Raw genomic sequence first — 23,938 nt, forward strand, 5'->3', positions numbered from 1 at the left:
CAGTCTTTAACACTGGTAGCATGCCGCGACAGCGTGGACGTGAACCGTATGTGCAGTTGACGGACTTTGACCGAGGGCGTATAGTGGGCATGCGGGAGGCCGGGTGGACGTACCGCCGAATTGCTCAACACGTGGGGCGTGAGGTCTCCACAGTACATCGATGTTGTCGCCAGTGGTCGGCGGAAGGTGCACGTGCCCGTCGACCTGGGACCGGACCGCAGCGACGCACGGATGCGCGCCAAGACCGTAGGATCCTACGCAGTGCCGTAGGGGACCGCGCCGCCACTTCCCAGCAAATTAGGGACACTGTTGCTCCTGGGGTATCGGCGAGGACCATTCGCAACCGTCTCCATGAAGCTGGGCTACGGTCCCGCACACCGTTAGGCCGTCTTCCGCTCAGGCCCCAACATCGTGCAGCCCGCCTCCAGTGGTGTCGCGACAGGCGTGAATGGAGGGACGAATGGAGACGTGTCGTCTTCAGCGATGAAAGTCGCTTCTGCCTTGGTGCCAATGATGGTCGTATGCGTGTTTGGCGCCGTGCAGGTGAGCGCCACAATCAGGACTGCATACGACCGAGGCACACAGGGCCAACACCCGGCATCATGGTGTGGGGAGCGATCTCCTACACTGGCCGTACACCACTGGTGATCGTCGAGGGGACACTGAATAGTGCACGGTACATCCAAACCGTCATCGAACCCATCGTTCTACCATTCCTAGACCGGCAAGGGAACTTGCTGTTCCAACAGGACAATGCACGTCCGCATGTATCCCGTGCCACCCAACGTGCTCTAGAAGGTGTAAGTCAACTACCCTGGCCAGCAAGATCTCCGGATCTGTCCCCCATTGAGCATGTTTGGGACTGGATGAAGCGTCGTCTCACGCGGTCTGCACGTCCAGCACGAACGCTGGTCCAACTGAGGCGCCAGGTGGAAATGGCATGGCAAGCCGTTCCACAGGACTACATCCAGCATCTCTACGATCGTCTCCATGGGAGAATAGCAGCCTGCATTGCTGCGAAAGGTGGATATACACTGTACTAGTGCCGACATTGTGCATGCTCTGTTGCCTGTGTCTATGTGCCTGTGGTTCTGTCAGTGTGATCATGTGATGTATCTGACCCCAGGAATGTGTCAATAAAGTTTCCCCTTCCTGGGACAATGAATTCACGGTGTTCTTATTTCAATTTCCATGAGTGTAGTTTTATTTCACGACCTGCTTCCTACTTAAGGTTATTGTACAGCAGTAGCATACAGTAGTGTTATACGTGGCTTTTCCGTCGCAGGACTATTTGTTCTGTTGGGGCATAGTACGTAATAAACCAAATTTGGTATTTGATTACATAAGCTACGTAAATGCACTTGCTGTGTCATAGAGTGTGCTGTTGGGGTGATATGGGGCATCTGTTACTTCTAGGTACGACTCTGACAGGTGATACGTACGTAAGCATTCAGTGTGATCATCTGCATCCATTCATGTCCACTGTGCATTACGACGGACTCTGGCGATTCCAGCAGGACAGTGGGATGCCCCACATATTCAGAATTGCTACAGAGTGGCTCCCGGTACACTCTTCTGAGTTTAAACACTTCCACTGGCAACCAAACGCCCCAGACATGAACGTTATGGAGCATATCTGGGATGCCTTGCAACGTACTGATCAGAAGCGACCTCCACCCCGTCGTACTCTTACGTATTTATGGACAGCATTGAAGGATTCATGGTTTCAATTCCCCCGAGCATTATTTCAGACATTAGTCGAGTCCATGCTACGTCGTGTTGCGCCACTTCTGCTTGCTCGGGGGCCCTACAGGATGTTAGGCAGGTTTACCAGTTTCTTTGGCTCTCCAGAGTACAATGATAGTTGAAACATTGCAGTATATATTCTGGTATATACTACAATGGGATGAATCTTGCGTAACTATGTTTGTACAAATTTCGTTGGACCTCAGTCAGAAGATTTCTCAAAAGCAGTGAATGCCACAGGAAGTGATAAGTCATGCCCACTGCTCCACAGTTTCGTTCGCGACTAGCAGTGCTACATTTCTTTGCCTGACAACAATAAGATGTTTTTTTATCAGTGTTTTTAGTGAATATTTTAGTGAAAATAGTGTACAGTACGGGGCGGAAGCTGACTGGTCTACAGTTTTAGGTATCCTGTAGGTGTAGTTTCTTCTACAGTGGAATAGTTACAATAGTGTTCAAGCTTAACTGAATTTCATCCTCTCCTAAGTGTTCCGTAAACTATTTGCAAGTTCATTTGTTATTTATTTGCTTGATGTTGAAACCAACGCTAGACATTTTTTCACAACTTTTCAACGTTACGGTTCAGACTCATGCTGTTACACAAACTGCAAATATGATTTATCGCACTCGATTACATCGTAAAATTCATAATCCACTAAGAATGTTGTGTCAAAATTCTATAACGTTTGGCTTCCTCTCAACGATAGACCGACTTCTTCAGTAACAGCACCCCCATGAAGTTTCTTGTACAGTTCCTTCCAACGCATTATTCAGTCTACTTCTCTTCTTAGAGCCATTGTGGGCATACAGTTACGAGAGCCACTGTGGGCATTCGGTTACGGGAAAAAAATTCAAATGGCTCTGAGTACAATGGGACTTAACAGCGGAGGTCATCAGTCCCCTAGATTGGAACTACTTAAACATCACACACATCCATGCCCGAGGCAGGATTCGAAACTCCGACCTTAGCGGTCACGCAGTTCCAGACTGAAGTACCTAGAACCGCTCGACCACCACTGCCGGCGCGGGAAAAAGAAGCTGTTAAATAAAATAAGAGTTTACTCTGGTTTCTTCTTGGGATATTTATAGGAAAACGAAAATTTTCCAACTTCCTATTGGTTTAGGAAAGAACCTGCGTCTGAATGCGAAAAAGGAATGGAACTACTCTCTTTAATCCATAAAGAGTAACATAGTTTAGAAACTTACCCGGCATTGTCTGACGCTTTTAAATAGATTTCGCTAAAGAGCAAAGTACGAGAGATGAGACAATTTTCAAGTGAAAAACCTTTCATCTCTCCTTTCTTAAAGTGAATCATTCTGAGAACACTAAAATGAAAAGATCATATTTTTTACCATTAATGCACATCATAATATGTGCTCCAGCAGAAGCGGATCCTACAAAATGGGGGTACAGCATCATCGGAGCAGCACCAAAGAAAAAAAACGGAGCAACGGAGTTTTCATCTTTGTTTATTTGCGCCTTCCATTTTCACTAATGACTCCGCTTAATGTCGGCTCCATTTTAAACAGCAAAAGTGCGCATGCTTTCTGACTGTTATTCAGAAAGTGGTGCCCGCTGTTACGTAGTCTTTTTTTTTTTTTTTTTATTTGCACACTTTGTTAAAATATTCATATGAGAAGTTGCCGGAGTAATCCCTTGATTAACTTCAACTATCCGAACAGTAAATACACTATGTCTTTCTTTATTCCACTCGACAAAATAGTGATTACTGCTTTGGTGGTTCGAGAATGAGTACTTCCACTAAGACATTCTTTGTAACCAGTTTCAGGATTAATTTTTTTTTACAGATGACGTATCGCGCTAGTGCACACAGAAAATTAAGAACCACACACAGTCGTATTACCACTAAATACGTAATGATTTTTATATCCTAGCGACAAGGTAACAGCTGATGACAGCATAGAATTCTGCAAAGATGCTGTTAGGTGTGTTTATCAAGTATAGCACAGTCTTAGTTTTTCTTTCGTCAAACTCAAATTCATCTCATTTAGGGAAAAGCTTTAAAACGTTAATTACAGATGATTAACAGTAGGTGTAAATATATTCACCCTCAAATTGGTTCAAATGGCTCTGAGCACTATGGGACTTAACATCTATGGTCATCAGTCCCCTAGAACTTAGAACTACTTAAACCTAACTAACCTAAGGACATCACACAACACTGTCATCACGAGGCAGAGAAAATCCCTGACCCCGCCGGGAATTATTCACCCTCCTACGATACTCAATATTTTTCAGGAAGTAATGGACGTTTTAAATAAAATATAAATATTCAGTGCCAATAGAGGCATACTTTGAAAAATTTTCAAAATCAAATTAAAGGACAGAATACGTTTTAGTTTTATGAAACCCTTTATATTTCTAACATACGAGACACAAGGTGGTATTCAATACTAAAGAATGAGAGCGAAATAAATTTACATACGGCAAAAGTGACGGCTTTGGTAATAGCGGCAATGTATATGTGATCCGAAAGATGAAATATGTAAGTATGAGATTACACATACAGGGCGGTAGAAAATAATGAATTGATCACTTTGGAAACTTTCAGTCGTATTCCAGGCGAGGTGTAAAGCTTTATGTCGGGCAGTCACCAAGAATACACGAGTGGTCCTTCGGCTCCGAAAGCTCATATCAATGATGTATCGTTGAATGATTCGCACGCTGACACTTGTTGTTGGCCGAGCACTGACCTCTGCTGCAATTTGCGGAAGGGTTGCACTTGCGTTACGTTGATCGATTCTCTTCAATCGTTTTGCAGGTTTCTTTTCGGTCGCAGCAATGTCAGAGATTTGATGTTTTACCGGATACCTGATATTCAATGTACATTCGTGAAATGGTCGTACAGGTAAAATCCCCACTTCATCCTCACCTCGGAGACCTTGTGTCCCATCGCTCGTGCGCCGACTGTAACATCACATTCACACTAACTTAAATCTTAATAACCTACCATTGTAGCAGCAGACAGTTGTCTTGAAAAAAATGTTATTTCCAATTTTGATCAACAAGTGCAAGTCTGGCGCTGTTGATCACTTCGTTTTATGGCTGCAGCATCTGGCTGAATTCTCTGCTGGTAATCGTATTGAACAAATTGTGTAACCAGCGGTTAGTAACGAAATCAACGTCATGATTTCCTCGTCAAGTTTCTAATCCATTAGGTAAGGAAGCATTTCTATACGTCAATCTTGCATTAACAGTACCATATTTGCACCTGGCGGCCACAATTGGAACTAAAGCCTTTCCAACGTATATTATTAGCTTATTTACCAAGTTTCATTGCCATGCGATAATTACAGTCAACAGTGGATCTCTGTTAGTACCCGCCGGCCGCGGTGGCCGTGCGGTTCTAGGCGCTGCAGTCCGGAACCGCTGGACTGCAACGGTCGCAGGTTCGAATCCTGCCTCGGGCATATATGTGTGTGATGTGCTTAGGTTAGTTAGGTTTAAGTAGTTCTAAGTTCTAGGGGACTGATGACCTAAGGTATTAAGTCCCATAGTGCTCAGAGACATTTGAACCATTTATTTGTTAGTACCCGTACATTTAGTTGTCGTCAACTTGATGTACCTGCACGTATGAATAAAGGATTTGTTCAAACAGTCGAACGTATTTTAATGTGTTTGTGTACTTCAAGAGGCGTCATAATGAAAATCCCAAAGTAAAGTTAGATGATGTGTATAAAACGCATCTATAACTGGAAAGGAATGAGGCTAAGAATCTTCATGTTATTGTCTGCATCCCTAGGGGAAGTTATCAGATCCTTAAACTTGGAGACCGAGGGAAGAATACGTGTTAGTAAAAAACACTTCAACTACCTTCGATTTGCAGATGACAGTGTGCTATTACCCTCTAGTACAGGCTTCAATGCCTAATGGCAGAGTACATTAGAGCAAACTCGAAAGTAAACCAGAAAATCGATTGTAATAGCATTAATACACCGTATAATGTATAATCGACATATACAAATGAAAATCGATGTTATTGAACTATTTGACGAGTTATTGAACGTATGGCAGTTGAAAGAAAAGAGTAACTGGGTTTCAAAAGAAATATTTGAAAAGATGAAGAGATGAAAAAAGTGAGTGATGTGCTTCTGATAAACAAAGTAGAGTTCTGAAAATCAAATTCCTGATTTGTGAGAAACGGATATTTTACTGTCAGTACGAATTAACGTTTTGACTTATGGCAGCAGGGGATGTATTTTTAATGACAAAATTAATGAATTCTGTGCGTATGTCAGGGATCTATTGACAGATATTTGTTGACAATTACTAAGAGATACAGGAACCAAAATTAGAATATCTGAAGAGACCTGAGTGGAAGACTTAATTATTATCGTAATGGAAATTAGGTACAGAGTGGTCACTTTCGCAGAAGGTCATTCAGAGGACCCAGGTTTGATTCCCATTTCACTGGTGTAAGGCCTCGTGATGCCAACTCGAATGAGAAGTAGCGGCACGCAGGTCTGTTAAGCAGAAAATGACGGGGGAACGGTATGCTAATCCCATGCTCCTCCATACCGCATCAATATGACTCCACTGGATGAGATTACATCGTGGTCGGTGAGTTGCGATTGATTCGCCTTTGGGCAGAACGGCGCTGCTTTGTAAAGCAAGACACATAATCAGACGAATGGGTGATAGAAGAACCAAGGAGGTATTTTGGTGTGTTCTGGTTGATGGAACAAAATAGACCTAGTAGCAGACGGGTATATGGCCTATAAATAGAAGCACAAGCAACATGGATGCTTATCGCTGAAGACTGTAGCATATGCAAGTATGGGTACGCCTTTATTCAGAGGTCGACGTCAAATGGCTGACGGTAATAACTCTTCAGAGTTACACAACTCGCTGTATATATCGAATCAAGAACTATAAGATATCTGAGGAGTTGCGAAGATTTTTGAAAACGTAAGCAAATACAGAATAGGAAATAAAATGAAGAGTGAATGGAGATGAGGCATTTGCATATGTTAGGATAAGAAACTAGGCGATTCTTTCGTTGTTTTGGTTGGCAGGAGAGCGAACACCGTGTTACTAGAGGAGGCTGAAAGGCACGCGTTTTAGCTCACGCAGGCTGGCGTGAGGTCTGGAACAGGACAAGGAAATTAGAATTTTGAAAAACGGACGTAGCTGGTTGAATACTTAACTTTAATCCGTTAATGAAGATCGTCGGTCTTGACGGTACATGTTTTACAATATCAATAGTAACTGATAATGGCGCCTTGCTAGGTCGTAGCAAATGACATAGCTGAAGGCTATGCTAAACTATCGTCTCGACAAATGAGAGCGTATTTTGTCAGTGAACCATCGCTAGCGAAGTCGGTTGTACAACTGGGGCGAGTGCTTGGAAGTCTCTCTAGACCTGCCATGTGGCGGCGCTCGGTCTGCAATCACTGATAGTGGCGACACGCGGGTCCGACGTATACTAACGGACCGCGGCCGATTTAAAGGCTACCACCTAGCAGGTGTGGTGTCTGGCGGTGACACCACATTCCTCCCCCGCAAACCGGCGTACGGTTGTGTTATAAGCCTTCCGCCCGCCGTGGGGAGGACCCCATGTTGATGTATACGACGAGGTGGGGAGCCTAACAAAAGGCGAGGCTGTGCCACCCGCACCCTGCCATTCGGACCGCGGGGAGCTAGGAAACGCCTGAAAACCTGCTCCAGGGTGCACGCCAACATGCGGTGTATGCGCCCGTAGAGAGACAGGAGGGGCCGAAGGGTCGACCTCCATAGGGCCGGGGCCCCCGACGGGCGAAGACGACATACGGTCCGGAGCAGGCAAGAGTTCCATGTCGGAGGACATCCGGTCACGGGAAGCGATCGGCGGCGCGTGACCCAGGGAGGCGCCCGGCGGCTGCAGCGAAGCGTCCACTGCGGGCGTCGCCGGCGGGAGAACAGGCGGCGGCGGCGGTGGCGGCGGCGCGTCGCCATGGGGCAAAATGGAAGGCAGCGTTGGTAACACCTGGCGCTGAGGCGAGCCAGTAGATGGGTCCCCAGGGCTCTGACCGGACGGCACCGTCGCTGAAAGCAGACGGCGAGCGGCAGATCCCATGCGACGACAGAGGCGCAGCTGGTTGAGATTCCGGCGCACCTCACCAGAGGCCCCCAAAACCAGATACATAGCGCGTCCGAGGCAGCGAAGAATGCGCCCTTCGAGCCAACGCCGTGAACTTCGGTAGTGACGATAGTAGACAACGTCGCCTGGAGCAAAAGCAGGTGTCTGCCGCTGCACAGGAACCTGATGCGGCGGATGTAGCAAAGACATCAAGGTTCGATGATGACGACCGTGGAGCAACTCAGCCGGCGAGCGACCATCTCGGGGCTGAGAGCGATACGAGGACAAAAAGAGCAACAACGCGTCCTCCAGAGAATGCGACTCTTTCAACTTCAACATCTGTGACTTGAAAGTTCTGACCAACCGTTCAGCAGCACCGTTTGACTGTGGCGAAAACGGCGCGGACGTCAGATGTCGAATACCATTGGCCTTGCAGAATGACTGAAATTCTGCGGACATGAATTGTGGGCCACTGTGGGAAACAATAGTATGTGGAAGATCTTCAATGCAAAAGATAGCAGATAACGCTTGGATGGTGGCAGATGACATCGTGGAAGACATCCGGACAACAAAAGGAAAATTACTGAATGAATCTACCACAACCAACCATCGAGCATTCTAGAATGGACCAGCAAAATCGATGTGTAAGCGTTGCCAAGGGGAAGCGGCTCTTGGCCATGCAAAGAATTTCCATGTTGGGGCTGATTGTTGTTCTGCACACACCATGCAAGAAGAGCACATATTCGTAATCGCAGCATCGATTCCGAACCAAGTACAGTGCTGACGAGCAAGTTGTTTCGTTCTCACTATACCCCAATGTCCTTGGTGGAGAAGCTGTAAGACAGAGGACTGTAACGAACGAGGTACCACGACCCTGGACTGATTATTATCAGAACGCAACAGCAAAACACCACGTCGAACAAAAAGTCTCTCCTGGTGAGCCAAAAATCGGCGAACCAACGGATCCCCGATCCGTGACTTTGACAAGGGCCATTGCGTAGCAATAAAACGCTGAACGGTAGCAAGGACAGGGTCGGCAGCTGTGGCTGTAGCTACACGACGAAAATCAATCGGAAACGATTCGACCACGTCATCGGTTTCCGGATCAATGAACATGCAAGCAAGTTCGGAGGAATCGAATGCCCTATCCTCAGCAACAGGCAAGCGGGACAACGCATTGGCGTTTCCGTGCTTAGCAGTGGACCGATACAAGATATCGTAGCGGTACTGCGAGAGGAAAATAGACCAGCGAATGAATTTCTGCGCTGTACGTGGAGGTACTGGCTTGTTCGGATGAAAAAGTGATGTCAAAGGTTTGTGGTCTGTGATGATGGTAAAGTGACGACCATACGAGAAATCATGAAACTTTGTAACACCAAATACGAGAACCAATGCTTCTTTCTAGATCTGTGAATAATTTCTTTGCGCAGACGAGAGCAATTTGGACGCAATGGCAATAGGGCGATCGTGCGATCCATCTTTGTGTGCAAGGACAGCACCGATCCTGAAATCCGATGCATCCACCATCAACAAAAGGGGCTTCTGGGGATCGAATGGCGTAAGGCAAGTATTGGGAAGGAACGCCGATTTGAACTGGCGAAAGGCGCGTTCGCATTCCGTCGTCCAGACGAACGGAACACCTTTACGGCGTAAGCGATGAAGCGGAGCTGAAATGGAAGAGGCATGCGGCACATATTTATGATAATAGTTGATATTTCCCAGCAAACTCTGTAGCTGCTTCCGATTCTGCGGCGAAGGCAAGTCTTGTATGGCACGGAGGTGCTCGGGACTAGGATGTATGCCTTGGGCATTGAGTACATGTCCCAGGTAGGGCAAGTCACGAGCAAAAAACACACATTTGTCCTTCCGCAAGCGAAGACCAATTTGTCGCAAGACCTGAAATAATGTTCTGAAATTAGCCAAATGTTCTTCTTCCGTCTTTCCGGAGATCACAATATCGTCCAGATAATTTGCTGCAGTAGGGACCGATGCACAAACAGTTTGTAGATGTTGCTGAAACAATGCAGGGGCGGATACACACCTGAATGGCAGTCGTTTGAATCGATACAAACCAAGATGCGTGTTAACCACCAAAACGCGCTGGGAGTCTTCGTCCACCAGTATTTGCAAGTACGCATCTGCTAGGTCCAACTTCAGAAAATATTTACCCGGGCACAGTTCTTCCGGGCGGGGTAAGGGAAAAGTTGCAATCACTAGGTGCGGATTCACTATTGCCTTGAAGTCCACACAAAGTCTCAATTTTCCGGAAGGTTTTGGCAAAATTACTAAGATTGATGCCCAGAGAGAAGCCTGCACACGTTCGATTACACCTTGTGATTCCAAATCGTGTAATGTTTTTGCGACCTCATCACGCAATGCGTTAGGAACATTGCGCGCTCTGAAAAATTTCGGTTGTGCGTTTACTTTCAGTTCCAAATGTGCCTGATAGTTCGTAGCACAACCAAGGCCCGGTGCAAAAATGTCTGCAAATTCTTCACATAGACGAGAAACACTGGCTGAAGGCACAGTCTGGTTCACTGATAGGACCTGATTTACTATAGACAAGTTAAACAACTGAAATTAATCGAAACCAAACAAGTTCACTGCAGAAGAAGAACGCAAGACGTAAAATGACACTAGTTTTGTTTGTCCTTTGTATGTTGCAAGAAGGCTGCAGTGTCCAAACACAGGGATCTTTTGAGCTGAATAGCTAGTTAACTTAACATTTGTGACACGCAACGGAGGTGTGCCGAGCTGTTTGTACGTGTCTTGATTGATCAGTGAAACTGCAGCTTCGGTATCAAGCTGGAATGGTATCACTTTGCTGTTAATGTCCAAGTCTACAAAATGTTTATTGTCCTGCTGACGACAAGAGCGACTGTCTCGTGCAATGTGAACTGACACTGGTACAAAATCGCTTGCCACTTGACGGGATGTCCGGCGATGTCGACGCACACTATTTGAGGGACGAACAGTCACTGTTAGAGAGAGTGGCACTGAGCGGAGTGGAATGAACTACATGAATTTCCATCGGCGAAGTTTCACGAGCGTGAGTATCCTTGGTTCGAAGTCGGCGCGAAGCAAAGGGCCTGGAATGGTTGTGAATGTCCGATCTGAGCTTTTTCTGGCAAACGCTATGAACATGTCCTTTTTTATTACAGAAAAAGCAAATAGACTGGCGTGACGGGCAATTCTCACACGAATGTCTAGTAGCACACCGCAGGCATGATTTTAGCACTGCATTTGCTTGCCTGCGCGGCACACGTGGCTGAGAGCCTGGCGGCAGCGGCGCGGCTGGGCGCGAGGGCTGTTTACTGCTCCGTGCAGCTCGCCGGGCGGGCCGGGTAACCTGACACACGGCTGGTGCAGTTTCAAATGATTCCTGAGCAAAGTCAAGTGTGTCCTGCCGATCCAATATGTCCATCACTTGTTGAGGGGAGGGACTGATTAGTTTCAAAATCTGTTGCCTTATACGAACATCAGAAACGTTCTGTGCAATTGCATCACGTACCATAGTATCTAAATAAGGAAGTCCACATTGACACTCAAAAGCACAATCCCTAGGAAGGCCTTGCAAAGTTGCAACCCACTCCCGATTCGTCTGACCTGCCGTAAGTTTTGTACGAAAGAAGGTATACCTTTTCGCAACTACATTGACTGATTCCTTGAAATATGCATCTAATGCAGACAAAATTTCTTTGTAGGACAGAGTTGCTACGTCACGTCGGGGAAAGAATTTGACTATCACACGGTACGTGGTCACCCCAACTGATGATAATAAAAAAGGCTGCCGCTCGTTACCTTGCTAGGTCGTAGGAAATGATGTAGCTGAAGGCTATGCTAAACAATCGTCTCGGCAAATGAGAGCGTATTTTGTCAGTGAATCATCGCTAGCAAAGTCGGTTGTACAACTGGGGCGAGTGCTAAGAAGTCTCTCTAGACCTGCCATGTGGCAGCGCTCGGTCTGCAATCACTGATAGTGGCGACACGCGGGTCCGACGTATACTAACGGACCGCGGCCGATTTAAAGGCTACCACCTAGCAAGTGTGGTGTCTGGCGGTGACACCACATTCGTAGCGGCTGGAATGATTGCCTAGTAAGAGAATGAGTAAAATCAGTTCACTTCGATTGCGAGAAAGGCCAGCGCCATGAAAAGCCAAAGCCTGAAGTGGGTGGATCGAAATAGAAAAAAGAAGACCAGGATCCTTAAAATTCGGCTTGCGTGATGTCGAGGCAAACGAAAACAGAGGGCGGGTATACGTGCCTGAGTGTTTGAAAAACGGTGTCGCCTGCAAGTAAATGCATGACGACTCTTGTTGCTGTAACTGACTGACACGAATCCACATATGTCATTGTTGAACACTACACCCTGTTTGCAGTGAATACTTCAACAGTGGTGCTAAGTCCTCCTTGGAAAATAGTACGACATTTGTCTTAATTACATATGTATAATGATTTGAAGTCTACTAGCAATTTATTATCTGTTATGATCCATCCATAAGACGTACCAATATGCATGTGCAAATGTCCTTATTGAAAGTCCCATTTCTCCTAGATGAAACGTAGAGATGGGCAGAAAATGATAAGAATATTACAGGACCTCACTGACAAACTTTGCAGTGGCAATGTATCTAAAAACGTGTCTTAAAGGTATCGTCACTTACCTGTCGGTTTCTCTGTCCAGTTGGATTAGAAGTTGTTTGAGCGTCCTGTATTACAGTGAGGCTAAGGAAAAGACGCTTTTCGAATCTAGAATCAACTATTTCGTCCCAGGAGACATACACATCACAGTGCCTTTACTACGCTTTATCGATGCCTTCGAGAACTAATGAGACTGCGTTAAGAACAAAAAAATGGTTCAAATGGCTCTGAGCACTATGGGACTCAACATCTTAGGTCATAAGTCCCCTAGAACTTAGAACTACTTAAACCTAACTAACCTAAGGACATCACACACACCCATGCCCGAGGCAGGATTCGAACCTGCGACCGTAGCAGTCCCGCGGTTCTAGACTGCAGCGCCAGAACCGCTAGACCACCGCGGCCGGCCGTTCAGAACATCTTGACAGTCTAAGGTATTGTAAGTGTACTGTAAGTATAATGTTTCACATTGGTTTAGTTATTTGCCTTCAGCGAGTATGCGCTCTGGGAAATTTGCTTTTGGTATGGATCAAGCATGCTTACAAAACTTAGGGAAGGTGCACGCACTAAGACCAATGTACTTTGAAACTCATACTCAGTTGTTTCAATGGTTTCTTCATACAAGTGGTAATGATTCTGGCGACCTAAACACAGTCTTAATCGCTTCTTGTGCTCAGCAGTCTATGGCCCCAGCTCGAGAGACCGCATTACATGTCAGTGTAGATGAGTATATACAGCAACCTACACACTTCGGAAAACATTGTTGATAGGTCAGACAGCACATTTTGCGTGGTCAGCGATTTAAAGCCCCTTGATTTCTCCTCAAGTGGGTCTCTATACAGCATGGTCTAAGTACTACAATTCTCATCATACTTGAACTGGTTGTCTGTATCTGTCATGTGTTTCATAACAAGAAGCGTCATTGTGCCATTCTCCACAGAATTTGATGGACATTGATTTGCAGCTGTCAAGAAGGTAAAGGGGTTCAAGGCAAACTGTCGAAAGATCAGACGTATATTTATTCGAACATGGCATTAACATAAAGTTGTTTTGGTTGTTCATTCTCAGAAATATAAGCAAGTCTCATCCTCATAACTCAATGGCGACGGAATACACAGAAATGTTTCTTAACAGATAGTCATCCTCTGTTTCAGAACAATCATTTTCCAGAGTTTGTGAATGAACACCTGACATAATCTACTCTACGACTACTCCGCAATTTACGCTTTATGCTTGAAACACGATTCACCAAACCACCTGAACACCATTTCTCGACCGTTCTGATCTGGACTAGCACAAGGGGGAAATGAACAATTGTGTAACTCTGCGGCAGCTCTAGTTTCTCTTATATTATCACAAAGATATTTTCTCCCTATTGATGTAGTGTGAAAAAAATTATCACATTCGGGGGACAGATTTGGTGATCGGGATTTCATGGAAAGACCTCGCTGCAGCTAAAAACTCCTTTCTTTTAACTCTAGGCAGTCCAACTCGCTTATCATATGCATCACCCTCTCTCCCCTGTTTTGCTATTTTTTCGATATCCTCCGTCAATCATGGAATCCTTACTCTGTATCAGTACCCCAGAAGTGGATGGGCAAGAGTGGCATTAGCAGTTATTTTAGTAGATCTGTTGCATCTTTAAGTTCTCTTCCAATAAAATGCAGTCTCTCATTCTCCTTCAACACAACACTATCTAAGCAATCTTTCCAATTTAAATTGTTTGTAATTGTTGTTAGGAACTATTTTGTCATATTCAGATCGTTGAAATGTGTAAGGTTTATCATACAGGGTGATTCAAAAAGAATACCACAACTTTAGGAATTTAAAACTCTGCAACGACAAAAGGCAGAGCTAAGCACTATCTGTCGGCGAATTAAGGGAGCTGTAAAGTTTCATTTAGTTGTACATTTGTTCGCTTGAGGCGCTGTTGACTAGGCGTCAGCGTCAGTTGATGCTAAGATGGCGACCGCTCAACAGAAAGCTTTTTGTGTTATTGAGTACGGCAGAAGTGAATCAACGACAGTTGTTCAGCGTGCATTTCGAACGAAGTATGGTGTTAAACCTCCTGATAGGTGGTGTATTAAACGTTGGTATAAACAGTTTACAGAGAATGGGTGTTTGTGCAAAGGGAAAAGCTCTGGACGGCCGAGAACGAGTGATGAAAATGTAGCACGCATCCAGCAAGCATTTGTTCGCAGCCCAGGAAAATCGACTCGCAGAGCTAGCAGAGAGCTGCAAATTCCACAATCAACTGTATGGAGAGTCCTACGAAAAAGGTTAGTTATGAAACCTTATCGTCTGAAATTGGTTCAAGCACTGTCTGCAGCTGATAAGATTAAAAGAATCGATTTTTGTGATTTTATCCTTGCTCAAATGGAAACAGATGAATCTTTCGTTTCAAAGATTGTGTTTTGTGATGAAGCAACCTTCCACACTAACGGGAAAGTCAACTGTCACAATGTCTGTATAGGGGGCACTGAGAATCCGCGGGAAACAACTCAGTATGAACGTGACTCGCCTAAGGTGAAAGTTTTCTGTGCCATTTCAGCCAATAAAGTTTTTGGTCCCTTTTTCTTCGAAGGTGCTACTGTAACTGGACTACAGTATCTGGAGATGTTAGAGAATTGGCTGTTCCCTCAGCTCGAACAAGAAGCACAACAATTCATATTTCAGCAGGATGGAGCGCCACCACATTGGCACTTATCTGTCCGTAACTACCTGAACGTCAACTACCCGAGGCGATGGATCGGCCGCCAGGCAGCCCGTGACAGAGCACTTCATCACTGGCCTCCAAGAAGCCCTGATCTTACCCCCTGCGATTTTTTCTTATGGGGGTATGTTAAGGATATGGTGTTTCGGCCACCTCTCCCAGCCACCATTGATGATTTGAAACGAAAAATAACAGCAGCTATCCAAACTGTTACGCCTGATATGCTACAGAGAGTGTGGAACGAGTTGGAGTATCGAGTTGATATTGCTCGTGTGTCTGGAGTGGGCCATATTGAACATCTCTGAACTTGTTTTTGAGTGAAAAAAAACCTTTTTAAATACTCTTTGTAATGATGTATAACAGAAGGTTATATTATGTTTCTTTCATTAAATACACATTTTTAAAGTTGTGGTATTCTTTTTGAATCACCCTGTACAACCGAAATGTAATGTATTCCATTGGATAATTATGAGGCGGTGGATGATCTAACTGTTTTAGATTGCTTAGAGCCAATCGCAACATTTCGAACCCTACATACTTAAAATATTTTTCAATTGGTAAATACCTTCTGATGGATTTACTAGATGGTAAATGACAGCATCATCAGCTAACAGTCTAAGAGAGCTACTCGGATTGTCTCCTAAACCGTTTATGTACATTAGGAACGGCAGTGGACCTATAATACTTTACTGTGGAATACCTATTTCAATTCTGTTTTACTCCATGTATTCCTGTCAGTAGTTAAGAATTGTGGCTTTTCTGACAGGAGTTCACGAATCTGTCATAAAACTGCGATAATATTCCACTGGTATGCTGTTTGATTAGAAGTCACTTATTGGGAAGGTATATTTATGAGGTTTCTGGCACAAAGAGCATATTTCTTGAAAATTCTCAGAATTGAAACCAACATTTTAGGTTTGCTGTTTCTCCCATCTAAGTATTTATATCTGTGAACGAAATTTTCGTTTAATTAAAAATATAAAATGTATTCAATTAGAATTTAATATTCTAAAAAACTAAATTAATAAACACTAAAATCATAAAATTTATGCAAGTTCAATAACAAGAATCGAACAATCCTTGTATCGTTTTCTACCCTAATACATAAAATTAAATCCAACAATTTTCTGTAAGTCTTCCTTGTCTTCTGAAAAGATTTTAGTGTTGAAATCTGCATGATTTATCATCTAAAGGTAATAAAACTGTTTGATCACATTTAGTTACCAAAATTTCAGGTTTTGATATACTGTGAAATTTATTTTTTTCAAGTCAAATAATTTACTCAACACTTCTGCATAACCATTACTATAACTGTTAAGTTCACTTACTACATTTTTAAAGCTACCAAGCATGTTCACCTCGTTTTGATTTTAGTTATGAAGAAAAAAATTTTATTTTAGTGTTTGAGAATCTAAATTTTTTCGGTTTTTATTTTCTAAATCTTTCTGAAGATATTTTGAAAGGAAATGTATACATGAAGTTAACTCTTCCATAACATTTTCTAATTTTGTATTCATTTATGTAATTAAAAAATTTCAGTAGTAGTCCTATGTTGTGATTCATAAGTTACATTCTTTTTACCATACATAATTGAATATCCTATTGTATAATTAGAAGTATTTTCATTAAAAATGCACATAACTTCATTGTTGTTTTTGAGTAGTTAAAACATTCATTCTTCTAGATAAATTTATTATACAGATATGATAGCTATGAAAGAAATTCAACATATTTACATTGTTACTTAATTCTGTTAATCTTTTATATTATCTATAATCATTATAAGCATTTAAAAAGTTATTTGGTGGATCAAGATTCAATAAACCGTCTCGAAAAACTCCATTTCTTCCCTTTTCACATGATTGAAGAAATATGATAAATTTAAATGTTTGTCTTTTCGATTAGTTCGAAAAAAATGAAAATGAATTAATGCATATCAAATTCAACTGAATTATAACAATTAGTAACTTCTAGTTAAAAATTTCTTAGGCCCTTTAATCCAGCAAATTCAACTGTTTGTAGTTCAAAGAAAGAAATTTGAATTTCTGTAATTTTCCAGTTTTTCTAGTTCTATTTCAGGCGGTTATTCTGGTTCACATTCAACAACAGGAACACAAATTTCCTCACTTTTTACAACAATTTTACCTTATTTTGGAAATGTACTACTCTCATTATATCTTCGTGATATTTTCTAGAACTCCAAATAAGAATTACTGTTAAATTTCATTTCCAGATTATTTCTTTAAAACCCTTAACAAATCCTCCAAATAACTTTAGTACATAAAGTACTCTCTGTTTTCTATTTCAGAATTGTTAAGAAAATGACCTTCTGTATTAATTAATTTGACAGAGGTAAAGTCAACTGAACAAGAGTAGATGAAAAAATTAATGGATGTTCCATTGTAGATAAAATATTGTATCCTCTTTTATTTGCAATAACATAAAAAATCATTAATGCATAGATATCAATTAGTTCTATATTCGATTTACCATCATATGCTGAAAAATCCATACCATTTGTGAGAATAATATCGAATGCCATACACTGAAGTGGCAAAGAAGCTCGTATAGACATGCACATTGAAATACAGAGATATGTATATAGCCAGAAACTGTCGTTGTGCTCAGCAACACCTATGTAAGACAAAAAGTATCTTGTGCAATTATTAGATCAGTTACTGCTGCTACAATGGCAAGTTTTCAAGATTTAAATGAGTTTGAATGTGGTGTTACTGTTGGCACATGAGCAATTGGACACAGGACCTCCGAGGTAGTGATGAAGTGGGGACTTTCCCATATGACCATTTCACAAGAGTACCATGAATATCTGAAATCTGGTAAAATACCAAATCTCCAAAATTGCTGCAGCTGGAAAACGATCTTGCAGGATTGTTTCTCCAAATTTTTCAAAATGTATCAGGCAACATTAATTTCTATCGTTTCTTCGTTTGTATATAATATATCATTTTTCCATGTAATGTTTCAAGTAAGAAAAGTTTAATAAAAACCTACTAGCAATACATTTTTATAAGTTTATTTTATTGAAGCAGATAATCTCTTTTCAGAAAAATGGATTATCACTGAGTTGAAATAATTTACTCATCTATATTAACAGGAATTATGTAAATAAATGACAGACCAAATATAAAAATTGCTGGAAAAATTAAAAATAAGCACTGTAAACTTTCCCAAAATTGTACTAAGTGTTTAATAATAGTTCCAAGTGATTTTAAATGAACAACACTAGTGATTAATAATTATATTCCAGCACTTGGGTGGTTAATGTGGAAAAAAATCAGTCATTTGTATTTTTATTCGAAAAGTTTAAACCAACTAAAATGTAAAGACTTTATAAAACGGTGTGAAACAATTGAAGACATGATAAATGAAAACATTACTAGTTTAATTGAAAATGATGTTGAAAGTATTCCATTTGCTGAATGTGAAAATATTCCACTTGTGGATTTCGATTATCTCATTCTTGAAAATTAAGATATAGCTAGAGAATATTTTAAATAGGTAGAGATAAAAGAATAATTTGTTTTAACTTAGCTCAGTTACAAAAGCATTAGTTATACACCAACATAGTTTTTAAAATATATTCAAACAAGATGAGAGAAATATTGATATTTGTCCTAAGTTCATTGTAGGTGATTAAAATTTGATGATTTTAAAAAACATGTAGTAAGTGTAGGAATAAAGATGAATTTGGTTTAATGAAAATAGATATGACAAGGGAAATCAGTAATGGTGAAGACAGTGAAAAGATTAAGGATTTTTTAAAAAATGAACATAAAAATGATGAGTATAAACTAGCTAAACATGGAAACATTAGGCATAAAAACGTTGTAAATAAAATGTTAAACATAAATGGTGAATGAGAAATAAAAGTAATTGTTCTACTGATATTCTTAATTAATGTTTTTAAAATACAATCCTGATGATGATAAGAAAACTAGACAAAGAAGAAAGACAAAAGAACCAAAAGGTGAGCTTAAAATAGTAAAAGCAAAGAAGAACAGAGTAAGAAAAACTTGAAAAAAAAGAGCAAGGATTTATTGATGCAATTGAACTAGTTATACAAGGAATCAAAGGGTTAGTTGATAATATGGTAAAAACAACTGAAGAAAATATAGAAGTTAAAAAACTAAAATTTAATTCGACTAAAATGCTGTATATTCTGATAATAATCCAAATGAAATTAAATCAAGTAAACGAAACAAATATAATAATTTGACAAAAAAAGTTGTTGAAGAATACTTCCCAGTTTTTCGGAGAAATCTTGATGATTCATTAGAAAATGATATTGAAGGTTTAGTAAAAATATATTAAGAAAATCCAGTTGAATATAATTGGATGAATGATGTTTGTCATGTAATTGAAAGATCAATAGTTATCGATGGTGAAAAATTAGCTGAAAATAAAAATTTTTACACTGAAAAAGTTGGAGTAACTCAAATGTGAACAAATAAATTTCGTTATTTTATTATAGATATGAAAGGAATTCCATATTTCATTAGACATTTGATTAATCTTCCTCATAAATTTTGGAATAGGGACTCGAACCCGGTCGGGGCACACATTTTCAGCTGTCCACATCAAGATATAACAACAACACCTGTCGGCAGCTGAGGTTGTCAGTTAGTCATCATTTATTCCAGGGAAAAGCTGCACGGTCATCAACAGTAACTGTTCTTTCGAGAACTAGTTACTGTCTTCGTATATATAGTTAAAGGCTACCCAGCCATTGACCTTCGTATGTGCGAATGCGCACAGGTTGGCCAATCTCTTACGGGAATCGCCAAAGAGTGCGCGAGTAATGAGTGGGTGGGCAAATCTCTATAAGGTACAATACATATGTAGAATTGTGGACAGTTGGGAATGTGAGTCTCACGGGAAGCGTGCAAGGGGTAAGTCCCTGCAGTCGCGCTATTCATCTGTGTCCTCGGTGGCTCAGATGGATAGAGCGTCTGCCATGTAAGCAGGAGATCCCGGGTTCGAGTCCCGGTCGGGGCACACATTTTCAGCTGTCCACATCAAGGTATAACAACAACACCTGTCAGCAGCTGAGGTTGTCCTTTAGTCATCATTTATTCCAGGGAAAAGCTGCACGGTCATCAACAGTAACTGTTCTTTCGAGAACTAGTTACTGTCTTCGTATATATAGTTAAAGGCTACCCAGCCATTGACCTTCGTATGTGCGAATGCCCACAGGTTGCCCAATCTCTTACGGGAATCGCCAAAGAGTGCGTGAGTAATGAGTGGGTGGGCAAATCTCTGTAAGGTACAATCCATATGTAGAATTGTGGACAGTTGGGAATGTGAGTCTCACGGGAAGCATGCAAGGGATAAGTCCCTGCAGTCGCGCGATCCATCTGTGTCCTCCGTGGCTCAGATGGATAGAGTGCCTGCCATGTAAGCAGGAGATCCCGGGTTCGAGTCCCGGTCGGGGCACACATTTTCAGCTGTCCACATCAAGGTATAATAACAACACCTGTCGGCAGCTGAGGTTGTCAGTTAGTCATCATTTATTCCAAAGAATGAGTTAAAACATAAATTTATAAATTAAAATTATAATTCAATATATTTATTGTTGTCTTCGAACAAAATTAGAAAAATACTGCTAGAGGTGTTAAAGGAAGTAATCCATTATATGAAGCTTGTGAAAATCTGATGTACTTATACGGATAATAAAAATTTAAAAAAAACACAAAGAAGTTAAACCACTACAATTATTTGCAAAAGAAGGAATGTATTCTAGTGACGCCTCAGTTATTGAAAAAATAGCCGCAGCTGCAGTTATTGGAATAACTTAATGGAAACGAAATTAGGATTTGGATTAAATATTGATGAATACCGATGGGTATTATAGAAATATTCTTTATTGGTAATTAATATATATAGATAAATGACATTAGTATGGACTATATGAAACTTCCAAATGATGCTATTAAAGCAAAATTAATTGAAGTTATATTAAATAATGAAAAGCAAGATAGTATGGAACCTTTTTGTAACTATTGTTAAAAAAAACTAAAAAGCAGGTGGAAATTTACTTATTATATGTGGTGTTCCTGCTTTGAAAAAAATTAGTGAATATGTAATGAACAAAAGGAAAACAAAACGTGAAGGCGAATTTTACCACTATTATAATCTGCATTACCATGTCTAACAACTATTGATCCAGTCGCTGGTGGATGTGCAGCATTTACGAATGCAGTTATCAGCAGGAGACAAGTTGATAAAGGATTTGAACAACAAACAAGACATAACTTAGCAATGGAAAAGAATGGAAGTGGACACACAAAAATGTTTTAAAGAAATAATATAAAGTGAAATAAATACAAGAATCAGTTAAAATTAGTAATTAAATGTCTTTGTGGTCATTGTGCAAATAAAAACAGGCAAAGATAAAGGAATGTAAGTTACAAATGTGAATACAACTTCAAAAACTGGTTGCACTGCTTATACAAAAAAGGTACATGAAAAATACATACAAAATGAATGAGAACATATAAAAAACACTCACTTTTGAAAATTGTAAAAAATTTTCATGAATACTTTTATATATATTCAGAACTGTAGCCAAAACAAAACAAAGAAGAGAAAATAGCTTTGAATTATCAAAATTGTAAAACTCATATGATCAAAAAGTGGAATTATTTTGTCGACATTTATTTGTAAAATATGTCAGAAGATACATAAGATGCTACCATATCATGAAAAAATATAAAAAATGATAATGTTTTTTTTAATTACTGGTCTTGTTTCATCTTCTATCCAACTGTTTAATTCATGTAAGGAATTATAAACTTTTACTTCATTTTTTGGATAAACATATATACAACTGTGTAATTCATATAGAAAAACATTGTTTTCGTCTATTATTTTACTTGAGTTTAATTAATGATGACCATATGATAGTAAACTTAATCTATATTGTAATATAATATGTATCTCATCAGAAATATAAAAATTTTACTCCATTCAGCTGTACACAATTCATTTTTCTGTATGTCAGTTAAACAATTTTTATAATCATCAAATCTAATTTCACTCTCTACAACAGATTTTTTACCTCGTTCAGAGATTGTATATTCTTTACCTTGTACATTTTCGTTGATAAACTCACATGTTCTAATATTATTTTTCCAGAATTTTCAACTTTCATTTTCCTAAAATTATCTTGTGGAATTTGATAAATATTAGCTTTTGGATAATCTCCAGTGTCAATTTGCTTAGCATATATTTCGCACCTCTATAAAAGTCTTCGTTTCGTATGTCGTAAGGAAAAGAATTTCTATCCATGGAACTAATATCAATATTTTCACCACATTTTATTACATTATAATGAAAAGCAAATATTTTTGTAATCGAAATATCTAGAATACTCATTCCAATGTAAATTTACTTATTACATTTTATTATTGTTCTTTTCTAATGAAATTCATTTAGAATTTTTGAAAATAATATGTTCATAATTTGGTTTCGAAATATATTTCATATGTTGTTTCTGGATCTGTTGTTATTTCAATATTCTGTCTATGTTGAACATTTTCTGTCGTTTTTCGAAACACTGAATTGTGGATTAATTTTTAGAAAATATTTTTAAAGCACCCTTTTGCCTTAATTCTCATTGCTGTATTAAAATCGAAATATTTTTTCAACCTGTCTTATTAGTCTCGTGATAATACAATTTTTTAAATTTTAAACCAAGATTTAAACATTGTTCATGATTCTATAGCATAAAAATATTCTTATCTATTATTTCATGTTATTAAAAATTAATTTTGTACTTCTGGTGCTAATGCTTATGCAAATCTTTACGCAAATTGTGCAGCATTTTTGGATATTCTAAATCGACAAGAAAAATATAACCGCATTGTTATTATTACTGTTTTAAGTATTTTTCCAGTGTTAAACCAACTGAAATCGCTAAATGGTAAAAATTGAGAGATTGCCCAATTATATAAATTATTTTCTTCTAAATATGTAATACAATTTGATTGTTTTTCAGACTTGAGATGTTTCATATATGTATTATCTCATTTAGCATATCTGATAATACTTTAAGAAATTCCACATCGTATACTTTTTTAGGAAAGTTTAATCATATCATAATGGTGTAATAAATCTAATTAAGATTTTTTCATTGTTAACATAGAACCCCATTATGAAGGATGTGTTGTAAAATACCAAGCCATATTATGAATTTGAGTTTCTATGATATATTATCAATTAGTATAAAAACATGAGATTTATTATATAATTTTGTATCTTCATTTAAATTTTTAATGTTGAATTCTTAGTTTTACATGGTTATAATCTTCAGCAGAAATGTTTGATTATTAGGTCTAGAATGAAAATGTTCTTTAATAGGTAATTACGATTCTTTAAAATTTTTCTCACTTTTCAACTCTTTTTTGATCTTAAAATCTAGTTGTTCAGCTTTAAAATATTTTACTGTATCGCCAAATGGGTCTTTCATAAAATTACAAGTTAATTTTTCAGTACTCGATGCCATAAATTTAAGCATATCTAAAAATCTGAAGGTAAATCCATCTTCACCATTTCTACTAAAAGAAATATATGTTCATTCTTTATTCGGAGTAGCATTAATATATCTGTTATCTAATTCTAATTCTTTGATAACCAAATGAACATCTTAATTTTTATATTAAGAATATAAATGGGAATAAAATTAAGATTTTCATAATTAAGATTACAATGTCTGTGAGCACTTCTTGGATATTTTCC

The sequence above is a fragment of the Schistocerca nitens genome, chromosome 3 (assembly GCF_023898315.1).
Source record: "Schistocerca nitens isolate TAMUIC-IGC-003100 chromosome 3, iqSchNite1.1, whole genome shotgun sequence".
Classification (NCBI taxonomy): Eukaryota; Metazoa; Arthropoda; class Insecta; order Orthoptera; family Acrididae; genus Schistocerca; species Schistocerca nitens.